This window comes from Mustela nigripes, chromosome 8 (assembly GCF_022355385.1).
Source record: "Mustela nigripes isolate SB6536 chromosome 8, MUSNIG.SB6536, whole genome shotgun sequence".
Lineage (NCBI taxonomy): Eukaryota > Metazoa > Chordata > Mammalia > Carnivora > Mustelidae > Mustela > Mustela nigripes.
This window is the reverse complement of record NC_081564.1, coordinates 53,044,766-53,058,550: the sequence shown is the minus strand read 5'-3', so window position 1 is coordinate 53,058,550 and position 13,785 is coordinate 53,044,766. Positions and strand designations below refer to the sequence as shown.

The window sequence follows — 13,785 nt, the reverse complement described above, 5'->3', positions numbered from 1 at the left end:
GCTGCTTACAGCATTTAGAACAAAAATATTGATTAAAATGTAATTTATATTCCTGTATAAAAATTCAGATAAAGAGAAAGAATCTCAATAACCTATATTTATCTTATGACCACGTTTATATATAAATTAAGATATGTGTCTTTTACATATGTAATATACATATGTATAGATTCCTAAAGTACTATTTTTCTGTCATTTTATTTACAAGTTTTTTAAAATTTTAATTCCAGTATTGTTAAGATACAGTATTATATTATTTCCAGGTGTACCGTATAGTGATTTAACGGTTCTGTACATTACTTAGGGCTCATCATGATAAATGTACTTTTTAATCCCCACCCTCTATTTCACCCATTTCCCCCACCCACCCACCCAATAACCCCTCTGGTAACCATTAGTTCTCTGTAGTTACCAGTCTGTTTCTTGATTTGTCTCTCTATTTGCTCTTTTCCCCCAACTTTGCTCACTTGTTCTGTTTCTTAAATTCCACATATGAGTGAAATCAAGTGTTAATTGTCTTTGACTGACTTACTCAGCATGATATTCTGAACTCTAGCCATGTTGTTGCAAATGGCAAAATTTCATTCCGTTTATGGCTGAGTAATATTCTATTCTATATGTACACCATATCTTCTTTATCTTGATAAATCAATGGACAATTGGGCTACTTCCATAATTTGGCTACTATGTATAATGTAGCAATAAACATAGGGGTGCATGTATCCCCTTGAATTAGTGTTTTCATATTTTGGGGGTAAATAACCCAGTAGTACAATTACTGGGTCATAGGATAGTTCTGTTTTTAACTTTCTGAGGAACCTCTGTACTATTTCCCATGGTGGCTCCACCAGTTTGCATTCCCACCAAGAGTACACGAAGGTTTCTTTTTCTCCATATTCTTGCCAACACCTGTTGTATGTTGTGTTTTTTATTTTAGTCATTCTGACAGGTATGAGGTGATATCCCATTGTAGTTTTGATTTTCATTGCCTTGATGATGAGTGATGTTGAGCATCTTTTCATGTCTGTTGGCCATCTGGATGTCTTCTTTGGAGAAATGTCTATAGGTGTCTTCTGCCCATTTTTAAATTGGATTATTTATTTTTTGGGGTGTTGAGTTCTGTCAGTTCTTCATATATTTTGCATATTAACCCTTTGTCAGATATGTCAATTGCAAACATCTTCTCTCATTCAACAGATTGCCTTTTAGTTTTTTTTTTTTATTATTATTTCCTTCACTGTGCAGAAGCTTTTTGTTTTGATGTAGTCTCAATACTTTATTTTGTTTTTATTTCCCTTACCTCAGGAGACCTGTCTAGACGAATGTTGCTATGTCCAATGTCAGAGAAATTACTACTTGGCCTCTCTTCTAGGACTTTTATGGTTTCAGGTCCTACATTTAGGTCTTTGATCCATTTTGAATTTATTATTGTGTATGGTGTAAGAAAGTCATCCAGTTTCATTCTTTTGCATGTAGCTGTCCAGTTTTTCTACCACCATTTATTGAAGAGACTTTTTTGTCCCCATTGTATATTCCTTCCTCCTTTGTCAAAGAATAATTGACCATATAATTGCAGATTTATTTCTGGGTTTTCCACTTTGTTCCATTGATTTATGTCTGTTTTGTGCAATACTGTACTGTATTGATTGCTACAGCTTTGTAATATAGCTTGAAGTCCAGAATTGTGATGTCTCCAACTTTGCTTTTCCTTTTCAAGATTGCTTTAGCTTTTTGGAGTCTTTTTTTGTTCCCTATAAATTTTAGAATTGCTTGTTGAAGTTCTGTGAAAAATGCTGTTGGTATCTTAATAAGGATTTCATTTAACATGTAGATTGCTTTGGGTAGTATAGACATTTTAGCAATATCTGGTTTTCCTATCCATGAGCATGGAATGTCTATCCATTTATTTGTGTCATTTTCAGTTTCATCAGTGTCTTACAATTTTCAGAGTATAGATCTTATACTTCTTTGGTAAGTTTATTCTTAGTTACCTTATTTTTTTTTGGTACAGTTATAGATGGGATAATTTTCTTAATTTATCCTTTTTCTGCTTCATTATTAGTGTATAGAAATGTGTGTTAACTAACTAGAGTTTAAATAAAACCTTGAAACAAGAAAAAAAATGCAACAGATTTCTCCACATTGATTTTGTATACTGTGACTTTACTGAATTCATTTATCAGAACTACTAAATGTTTTGGTGGAGTCTTCAGGCTTTTCTATATATTGTATTATGTTATCTCAAATAGTGAAAGTTTTCTTCTTCCTTAAAAATTTGAATGCCTTTTATTTCTTTTTGTTGTCTGATTGTTATGGCTTGGACTTCCCGTACTATGTTGAATGAAAGTGTGAGAGTGGACATCCTTGTCTTGTTCCTGACCATATGTGAAAAGTTGTTCTTCCCTAATGAGTATGATGGTTGCTGTGTGTTTTTCTTTTAAAACCTTTATTGTGTTAAGGTATGTTCCCTCTAAACCTCCTTTGTTAAGGGTTTTTATCATGCATGATGTTGTACTTTGTCAAATGCTTTTTCTGCTTCTATTGAAAAGATTTTTGTACTTTCTCTTTTTATACCCTTATACTTTTTATACATTTATAATGTGATGCCTCATGTGGATTGATTTTTTAATACTGGACCACCCTTGCATCCTGAGAATAAATTTCATTTGATCGTGGTAAATGGCTTTTTTTTTACTGTATTGTTGGATTTGGTTTGCTAGTATTTTATTGAGAACTTTTGCATGTACATTTATTAGTGATATTGGCCTGTAATTCTGTTTGTTTTTTTCGGGGGAGGGGGTGGGTTTGACTGGTTTTTATGGATACACTTTTTTGGATTGGTTGATTGATTGATTGATTGGTGCCTTTATTTTCATTGGTATTAGGGTAATGCTGGCCTCACAGGATGAATTTGGAAGTTTTTCTTCCTCTTCTATTATTTTTTTCAATAGTTTGAGAAGATTAGATATTAACTGTTCTTTAAATGTTTGGGAGAATTCACCTCTGAAACTGTCTGGCCCTGGACTTTTGTTAGTTGGGAGTTTTTTAATTACTGATCTAATTTCTTTGTTTTTTTTTTTTAAAGATTTTATCCATTTATTTGATAGAGATGATAAGTAGGCAGAGAGACAGTAGGAAGCAGGCTCTCCATGGAGTAGAGAGCCCGATGTGGGGGCTCGATCCCAGGACCCTGGGATCATGACCTGAGCCGAAGGCAGAGGCCTTAACCCACTGAGCCACCCAGGCGCCCCTACTTATCTAATTTCATTTCTGCTAATCAGTCTGTTCAAATTTTTTATTTCCTCCTGATTCAGTTATGGTAGGTTATATATATCTAGGAACTTATCCATTTCTTCTAGGTTGTCCAATTTGTTGGCATACAATTTTTCATAATATTCTCATTCAGTTGTTTGTATTCCTGTGGTGTTTGCTGTTATTTCACCTCTTTAACTTGTAATTTTGTTTGAATCCCCTCTCTTTTTTCTGCCTTTTGTTTGTTTGTTTTTGTTTTTGTTTTTTTGATGAGTCTGCCTGGAGGTTTATCAATTTTGTTGATCTTTTTAAAAAAAGAGCTCCTGGTTTTGTTGATCAGTAGGTGTAACTTTAGGTGGTTTGTTTGTTTGTTTGTTTTTAGCTTCTTGAGATAGGCCTGTAATGCTATAAATTTCCCTCTTTAAACCATTTTTGCTGCATCCCAAAGTTTTGGATCCTTTCATTTTTATTTTTGTTTGTTTCCATGTAATTATTCATTTCTTTTTTGAATTCTTGGTTGACCCATTCATTGTTTAGTAGTATGTTATTCAACCTCCATGTATTTGTGGTCTTTCCAGACTTTTTCTTGTGGTTGATTTCTAGTTTCATAGCATTGTGGTCAGAAAAGATGTATAGTATCACTTAAATGTTTTTTTTTTTTTAATTTGTTGAGACTTGTTTTATAGCCTAATACATCATCCATTTTGGAAAATATTTGTGTACACTTGACTTGAAAAGAACGTGTATTTTGCTATTTTAGGATAGAATGTTAAGTCCATCTAATCCAGTATGTCATTCAAAGCCACTGTTTCCTTGTTGATTTTCTGTTTGGATGATCTGTCACAGATGTAAGTGGAGTATTGAAGTCCCCTACTCTTATTGTATTACTATCGATTAATTCCTTTATGTTTTTTATTAACTTCTTTATGTATTTGTGTACTCCCATGTTGAGTATATAAATATTTATATTTGTTATATTTTCTTGGATTGTCCCCTTTATTATTTTATAATGCATTTCTTTGTCTCTTATTACAGTCTTTGTTTAAAAGTCTATTTTGTCTGTTATAAGTATTGCTACCCTACTTACTTTTGACATCCATTTGCATGATAAATGTTTCTCTGTCCCCTCACTTTTATTCTGCATGTGTTTTTAGCTCCAAAATGAGTCTCTGTTGACAGCTTATAGATGGATCTTATTTTTTATCTCTCTGTCACTCTGCTTTTTTCTTGAGTATTTAGTCCATTTATATTCAAAGTAATTATTGATAATTATGGATATATTACCATTTTGTTATTTATTTTGTGGTTTTTGTAGTTTTTCTCTGATTTTTTTCTTCTCTTGCTCTCTTTCATAGTTTATACTGTTTTTTGGGGGAATTCCATTGGGTTTTTATATAACATTTTCTCCACATAGCAATGTAGATTAAGTTGATGGTTGCTTAAGTTGGAACTCATTCTTTACTCCTCTCTCCTCCAAGTCTTAGGTATATGGTGTCATGTTTTATGTCTTTTTATTTTGTAAATCACTTGATTGATTTTTATGGATACACTTATTTTTACTGCTTTTGTGTTTTCTATTTTTCATACTTTCACTTATGGTCTTTCCTTTCCACTCAGAGAGTCCTCCTTAATACTTCTTGTAGGACTGGTTTCAGTGATCATGACTCCTTCAGTTTTCCTTGGTCTGAGAAACTCTCTGTCTCTCCTACTATTTTGAATAATAGACTCTCTGGTTAGAGTATTCCTGGCTGCACATATTTCCCTCTCACCACTTTGAATATATCATTTTACTCCTTCTGGCCTACAAAGCTTGTTGCTGAAACATTTGTTGATAGCCTCACGGGGTTTCCCTTGTATATAACTCTCTTCTTTTCACTTCCTACTTTTAAAATTCTTTCTTGCTGTACTGATTCCTGTAGGTAGCCATGTGTTTATGCTGGGGGCAAGGGAGAGAAATGACACCTGCCAGCTTTTTTATTTCTGGAGAGGTTTCCCTGCTATCCCTGCTCCTATGATACATGCTGTGAGATGAGTAAATAACTCTCCTTCCTGTATGCCCCAGACATTTTTAAAACTGCTGCTTCTATGCTATCCTTGTGGCTGTTTCTTTTGCTGTCTCTTTAAGGGCAGGGACTTTCTATTGCCCTCTAGGCTCTCCCATAGCAGAGGCTGCTGAGTTTTAAAATTCCAGGCTTAGGGGCACCTGAGTGGTTCAGTAAGTTAACCGTCTGCCTTGGGCTCAGGTCATGATCCCAGGGTTCTGGGATGGAACCCTGTATCAGACTTTCTGCTCAGCAGTTAGTCTACTCAGCAGTGAGTCCACTTCTCCTTCTGCCTCTTCACTCCCTCTTGCACTCTCTCTCTTGCTCTTTCAAGTAAATAATAAGTAAAAATCTTTAAAAAGTAATACATGTGTGTACATGTATATATGCATATATGTATATATATATGTATATGAAAATCTACCATTAGGATAGAAAAACTATAAAATCATATGCACTTAATATAACCTAGAAATATGTAAAGAAACTGCTGAGAGCATTATAAGCATAATGTAAAGAAACTGAGCATTATAAGAATAAATTGACTAGCATCAGGTTTTTTCTGTCAGAAAACGATAGATCAAGCAGACCAAATTAAGTAAAACACTCCTTGTTATCACACTCCTGGTTGTTAGCAGGTTGATTTTCTTTTTCTTTTTTTTTTTAAGATTTTATTTATTTACTTGACAGAGAGAGATCACAAGTAGGCAGAGAGGCAGGCAGAGAGAGAGAGGAGGAAGCAGGCTCCCCGCTGAGCAGAGAGCCCAATGTGGGGCTCGATCCCAGGACCCTGAGATCACGACCCAAGCCGAAGGCAGCGGCTTAACCCACTGAGCCACCCAGGCGCCCCGCAGGTTGATTTTCAAGGGTCGTTGGCCTAGATTGTGTCCTTGTCATGTGGGCTTCTCTATAGAGCACCTCAAAACATGGCAGCTAAATTCGTCAGAGCAAATAAGCAATAGAGCAAGAAAGTGCCAGCAAGACAAAAGTCACAGTTCTTACTATCTAATCATAAAGATGATATTCCATCACTTTTACTTTACTCTGTTTATTGGAATAAACTCTCTGGATCTGGCCCACATGCAAGGAGAAGTGATTTTAGGAGAGAATATCAAAATGCAGATATCACTGAAAGTCTTGTTGGAAACTGCTTACCAACCACAGAGCTCTTTGGTAATTTCCACTTTTCATGGTTGGAGGTTTGTGGGGTGATACCTATGGCTTTCACAGGAGACCCAGAATACAACAGAATTATATGGATAATATGCCAGAAGAAAGTCTTCAGAAGGTTTGAAAATGTAGAAAATAGGAGAAGATGATCAAGAGGCATGGAAGATAAAATAAGAAAAACTAATATGTGTTTAAGTCCTAAAATGGTACCAAGGTATTGTTTGAAAAGTTTATATATTAATCTTTTATATATTTATTTCTTCATTATTTATATAAATTTTAGATTTATATTATTTATATGTTTATTTTAATATTATTATTTTTATATTAAATTTATTTATATAAATGTCCATATATTATTTCTATATTAATATTTTATGTTAATCTATAAAAGATTATATATATATTATATAAAAGAAAATGCCCAGGGATAATGATAATTATAATGCATAGATCAATAATACTGGAAGACTAACAAATCCCAACAGAATAAATAAAAATCGATCCACATTCAAAGTATCTTAATAAAATAAAATTAACAGACTTTCAAAATCAAGAGATGATCTTAAAAGGGAAGCATAAAATAGTTTCATAGCAATCAGTCAAAAAATATATTTCTTAACAAAAATGAAAATTAGATTATAGATATATTTAACATATTAAAGATCAATTAAAAATCAAGAAATCTATGAAAATAGAAAATATCCTTCAGGAGAGACCTGGGTGGCTCACTTGGTTAAGCTTCTGCCATCAGCTCAGGTCATGATCCCAGTGCCCTGGAATCAAATCCCGTTGGGCTCTCAGCTCAATGGGGAGTCTGCTTCTCCCTCTCCTGGAGGCAAAAAGTATTCCAAGAATCCATTTACAATGATGAACAAATTTAATCAACTCCCAGAAAGGTATAACAACTTTAAAATAAGAACCTGAGAGAACTTCAAAACATAAAGCAAAACCCAATGGCATTTAAAAAAAACAAAAAACAAAAAGATGTAGGGAGACACATTGTTATAGCAGGTAATTATACCACACTTTTCTCAATAATAAAAAAAAGTAGTAAAAATTAGTAGTGATAAGGAACAAGGTTTCTCAAACATCACCTTGGAAACTTTTAAAAATGCAGACTCTCATTAATAGGACTGAATTTGCCCGAGATTCTGCATTTTGTAGAAGCCCCTAGGTAAAGCTGATGGTCCATAGACTGCACTTGAAATAGCAAGGAAATACAAAGATTAACCTTTATGATTAGTAACCTTGACCTAATGAAACAGTAACCAATAGTTACATTCAATAAGTAGACTGCACTTGAGACAGCAAGGAAATATAAAGATTAAGTTTTATGATTAGTAAACTTGACCTATTGAAACAGTAATCAGCAGTGATTTCAGTAAAGTACATAAGGAATACCTACCAAAAAAAAAAAATATATATATATATATATATAAAAAACCCCAAGTCACTGAGCCAAAAGTGAAGACTCAATAATTTTCAGTGGGTTGAAACTGGATGTTCCCTGGCTAAACCACAAATTCAGCTAGAAAGTAGTAATAAATAGACAACTATAAAATAATAAATTCATCATGAAAAAATTTTAAATGTATTTTTTAATAACCCATGGATCAAAGAAGAAACCAAAATGCAAATTAGAAAATACATGTAACTAAGTGACATATAACAAATCTGATGAGCTATAAGAGTGATTGACTTATTAAATAATAGACAATATTTAAAATATGTATTGTATGTGAGGAAATAAAAACATTAATGGGTATTACATAGATAATAGAACTATGTATAAATTTTGTGTTCTTCATTTTGCTTATATTTACTTGATTCCAGCTCTGCAATGAATATGATCATTAATCAATTTGAATGAATAAAAATTTTATTTTGATATACTAGACCATAAAGAATTTACAGCGAACAAGAGGAATTAGAAGAATATGATAAAACACAAATACATCAAGAATGTAATAAAAAATACTCCAATTACTAAAATGCAAAATGAAGTCTATATATATATTTAAATAGTCCCATCTTATTGGAAATCAAACAAATGCAAGTTGAAATACTTGGATGCTATTTATAATAATACATGGCTACATAAGTTGTTTCTAATAATACCTCATACTGGAGATTTTTTTAAAAATAGTTACTTTTGCACATACATAGATAGCAGTTATATATACTTGTTATATACATCTATAGGCAATTTGACAATATATATGAATAAATTTAAAATGAGACAGAGAGGCTGGAAAGATGACAGGGTAGGAGGAAGCTAAGCTTGTCTCCTCTTATGGGTACAACTAGATAACATTCACAGTAGTGTAAATAACCCAGAAAATGACTTGAAGACTGGCAGAACAAACTCAACTAAAGGTAGAAAAAAAAGCACATCATGGAAGGTAGGAAGGGCAGAGACAGGAATTTGGAACCAAACAGACCATGGCCATCCAAGCAGGGAGGGAGCCAGTTGTGTGAAGAAGGACAAGAAACAGACTATCATATGGGGAGCTGGCAAGGGGTAGGTGGATTCCCATAACATTTGGCGTTGAAACCAACAGGGGCTGAATCTTGTGAGTTCTTAAAACCAGGGAATTAAGCCTGGAATTTTGTTTTAATTTTACTTTTAATATATTTTTTTAAAAATTTTAAAAGATTTTATTTATTTATTTGAGAGAGCCAGAGCCAGACAGCAGGAGCAAGGTGAGAGGGCAAGAACAGGAAGAAGAGCAGAGGGAGAAGTAGACTTCCTGCTGAGCAGGGGGTCAGATGTGGGGATCTGTCCCAGGACTCCAGGATCAAGTATATTTTCTAAAATTCTACTGTAAGCATTAGAGGAGTTATAAATGATTTGTTATAAAAAATTTTAGAGATATGTTTATTGTTCTTCATGATTTTTTAATTTGTTGGGTATTAATACACATGCAGAAACATGATTATGTATGCTATCAAGTGTACACATTAGTGATTTTTTTTCAAGATTGTATTTATTTATTTGACAGAGATCACAAGTAGGCAGAGAGGCAGGCAGAGAGAGAGGAGGAAGCAGGCTCCCTGCCGAGCAGAGAGCCCGATGAGGGGCTCAATCCCAGAACCTTGGGACCATGACCTGAGCCGAAGGCAGAGGGTCTAACCCACTGAGCCACCCAGGCGCCCCACATTGATGATTTTTAAAATATGTATTCATTCATGTAACCATGCCCCTAATTTAGGTATAGAAGCCTTTCAGCATACTGGAGATTTCTCTTGTTCTCTTTCCCAGTCTGTACCACTGCCCCCTTCTTCCCCAAAGAGGTCATCTTCATTCTTTTTTTAAAATTTTTTATTTTTTATAAACATATATTTTTATCCCCAGGGGTACAGGTCTGTGAATCGCCAGGTTTACACACTTCACAGCACTCACCAAAGCACATACCCTCCCCAATGTCCATAACCTCACCCTCCTTCTCCCAACCCCCCTTCCCCCAGCAACCCTCAGTTTGTTTTGTGAGATTAAGAGTCACTTATGGTTTGTCTCCCTCCCAATCCCATCTTGTTTCATTTATTCTTCTCCTACCCACTTAAGCCCCCGTGTTGCATCACCACTTCCTCATATCAAGGAGATCATATGATAGTTGTCCCTCTCTGCTTGACTTATTTCGCTAAGCATGACAAGCTCTAGTTCCATCCATGTTGTCGCAAATGGCAAGATTTCATTTCTTTTGATGGTTGCATAGTATTCCATTGTGTATATATACCACATCTTCTTGATCCATTCATCTGTTGATGGACATCTAGGTTCTTCCATAGTTTGGCTATTGTGGACATTGCTGCTATAAACATTTGGGTACACGTGCCCCTTTGGATCACTACGTTTGTATCTTTAGGGTAAATACCCAATAGTGCAATTGCTGGGTCATAGGGCAGTTCTATTTTCAACATTTTGAGGAACCTTTATGCTGTTTTCCAGAGTGGTTGCACCAGCTTGCATTCCCACCAACAGTGTAGGAGGGTTCCCCTTTCTCCGCATCCTCGCCAGCATCTGTCATTTCCTGACTTGTTGATTTTAGCCATTCTGACTGGTGTGAGGTGATATCTCATTGTGGTTTTGATTTGTATTTCCCTGATGCCGAGTGATATGGAGCACTTTTTCATGTGTCTGTTGGCCATCTGGATGTCTTCTTTGCAGAAAAGTCTGTTCATGTCCTCTGCCCATTTCTTGATTGGATTATTTGTTCTTTGGGTGTTGAGTTTGCTAAGTTCTTTATAGATTCTGGACACTAGTCCTTTATCTGATATGGCGTTTGCAAATATCTTCTCCCATTCTGTCAGTTGTCTTTTGATTTTGTTCACTGTTTCCTTTGCTGTGCAAAAGCTTTTGATCTTGAAATCCCAATAGTTCATTTTTGCCCTTGCTTCCCTTGCCTTTGGTGATGTTCCTAGGAAGATGTTGCTGCGGCTGAGGTCGAAGAGGTTGCTGCCTGTGTTCTCCTCAAGGATTTTGATGGATTCCTTTCTCACAATGAGGTCCTTCATCCATTTTGAGTCTGTTTTCGTGTGTGGTGTAAGGAAATGGTCCAATTTCATTTTTCCTGCATGTGGCTGTCCAATTTTCCCAACACCATTTATTGAAGAGGCTGTCTTTTTTCCACTGGACATTCTTTCCTGCTTTATCAAAGATTAGTTGACCATAGAGTTGAGGGTCTATTTATGGGCTCTCTATTCTGTTCATTGATCTATGTGTCTGTTTTTGTGCCAGTATGATGCTGTCTTGATGATGACAGCTTTGTAATAGAGCTTGAAGTCCGGAATTGTGATGCCACCAACGTTGGCTTTCTTTTTCAATATCCCTTTGGCTCTTCGAGGTCTTTTCTGGTTCCATATAAATCGTAGGATTGTTTGTTCTATTTCTTTGAAAAAGATGGATGGTACTTTGATAGGAATTGCATTAAATGTGTAGATTGCTTTAGGTAGCATAGACATTTTCACAATATTTATTCTTCCAATCCAGGAGCATGGAACATTTTTCCATTTCTTTGCATCTTCCTCAATTTCTTTCATGAGTACTTTATATTTTTCTGAGTATAGATTCTGTGCCTCTTTGGTTAGGTTTATTCCTAGGTATCTTATAGTTTGGGGTGCAATTATAAATGGGAATGACTCCTTAATTTCTCTTTCTTCTGTCTTGTTGTTGGTGTAGAGAAATGCAACTGATTTCTGTGCATTGATTTTATATCCTGACACTTTACTGAATTCTTGTACAAGTTCTAGCAGTTTTGGAGTGGAGTCTTTTGGGTTTTCGCACATATAGTATCATATCATCTGCAAAGAGTGATAATTTGACTTCTTCTTTGCCGATTTGGATCCCTTTAATTTCCTTTTGTTGTCTGATTGCTGAGGCTAGGACTTCTAGTACTATGTTGAATAGCAGTGGTGATAATGGACATCCCTGCCGTGTTCCTGACCTTAGCGGAAAAGCTTTCAGTTTTTCTCCATTGAGAATGATATTTGCAGTGGGTTTTGATGATATTGAGTTATGTGCCCTCTATCCCTACACTTTGAGGAGTTTTGATCAGGAAGGGATGCTGTACTTTGTCAAATGCTTTTTCAGCATCTATTGAGAGTATCATATGGTTCTTGTTCTTTCTTTTATTGATGTGTTGTATCACATTGACTGATTTGCGGATGTTGAACCAACCTTGCAGCCCTGGAATAAATCCCACTTGGTCGTGGTGAATAATCCTTTTAATGTACTATTGAATCCTATTGGCTAGTATTTTGGTGAGAATTTTCGCATCTGTGTTCATCAAGGATATTGGTCTATAGCTCTCTTTTTTGATGGGATCCTCTTCTGGTTTTGGGATCAAGGTGATGCTGGCCTCATAGAATGAGTTTGGAAGTTTTCCTTCCATTTCTATTTTTTGGAACAGTTTCAGGAGAATAGGAATTAATTCTTCTTTAAATGTTTGGTAGAATTCCCCCGGGAAGCCGTCTGGCCCTGGGCTTTTGTTTGTTTGGAGATTTTTAATGACTGTTTCACTCTCCTTACTGGTTATGGGTCTGTTCAGGCTTTCTACTTCTTCCTGGTTCAGTTGTGGTAGTTTATATGTTTCTAGGAATACATCCATTTCTTCCAGATTGTCAAATTTGTTGGCGTAGAGTTGCTCATAGTATGTTCTTATAAATAGTTTGTATTTCTTTGGTGTTAGTTGTGATCTCTCCTCTTTCATTCATGATTTTATTTATTTGGGTCCTTTCTCTTTTCTTTTTGATAAGTCTGGCCAGGGGTTTATCAATTTTATTAATTCTTTCAAAGAACCAGCTCCTAGTTTCGTTGATTTGCTCTATTGTTTTTTTGGTTTCTGTTTCATTGATTTCTGCTCTGATCTTTATGATTTCTCTTCTCCTGCTGGGCTTAGGGTTTCTTTCTTGTTCTTTCTCCAGCTCCTTTAGGTGTAGGGTTACGTTGTGTACCTGAGACCTTTCATATTTTCTTGAGAAAGGCTTGTACCGTTATATATTTTCCTCTCAGGACTGCCTTTATTGTGTCCCACAGATTTTGAACCATTGTATTTTCATTATCATTTGTTTCCATGATTTTTTTCAGTTCTTCTTTAATTTCCTGGTTGACTCATTCATTCTTTAGAAGCTTGCCAGGTCTCTGTGGATAATTCAGCTGCCAATGTAATATTTTTACCATTGTATGTTACAGACTTCTTTTCCCGGGCTGCTTTCAGGATTTTCTCTTTGTCACTGAGACTTGTAAATTTTACTATTAGGTGACGGGGTGTGGGCCTATTCTTATTGATTTTGAGGGGCATTCTCTGAACCTCCTGAATTTTGATGCTCATTCCCTTTGCCATATTGGGGAAATTCTCCCCAATAATTCTCTCCAGTATACCTTCTGCTCCCCTCTCTCTTTCTTCTTCTTCTGGAATCCCAATAATTCTAATGTTGTTTCGTCTTATGGTGTCACTTATCTCTCAAATTCTCCCCTCGTGGTCCAGTTGCTGTTTGTCCCTCTTTTGCTCAGCTTCTTTATTCTCTGTCATTTGGTCTTCTATATCACTAATTCTTTCTTCTGCCTCATTTATCCTAGCAGTGAGAGCCTCCATTTTTGATTGCACCTCATTAATAGCTTTTTTGATTTCAACTTGGTTAGATTTTAGTTCTTTTGTTTCTCCAGATAGGGCTTTTATATCTCCCGAGAGGGTTTCTCTAATATCTTCCATGCATTTTTCGAGCCTGTCTAGAACCTTGAGAATTGTCATTCTGAACTCTAGATCTGACATATTACCAATGTCTGTATTGTTGAGGTCCCTTGCCTTTGGTACTGCCT

General features: G+C 35.4%; 1 protein-coding gene across 1 annotated transcript in view; it reads left to right on the top strand.

The window, feature by feature from the left end:
* CCDC178 (coiled-coil domain containing 178) overlaps positions 1-13,785 on the top strand; it is a 391,102-nt gene that overhangs the window by 43,124 nt on the left and 334,193 nt on the right. The window lies entirely within an intron of this gene.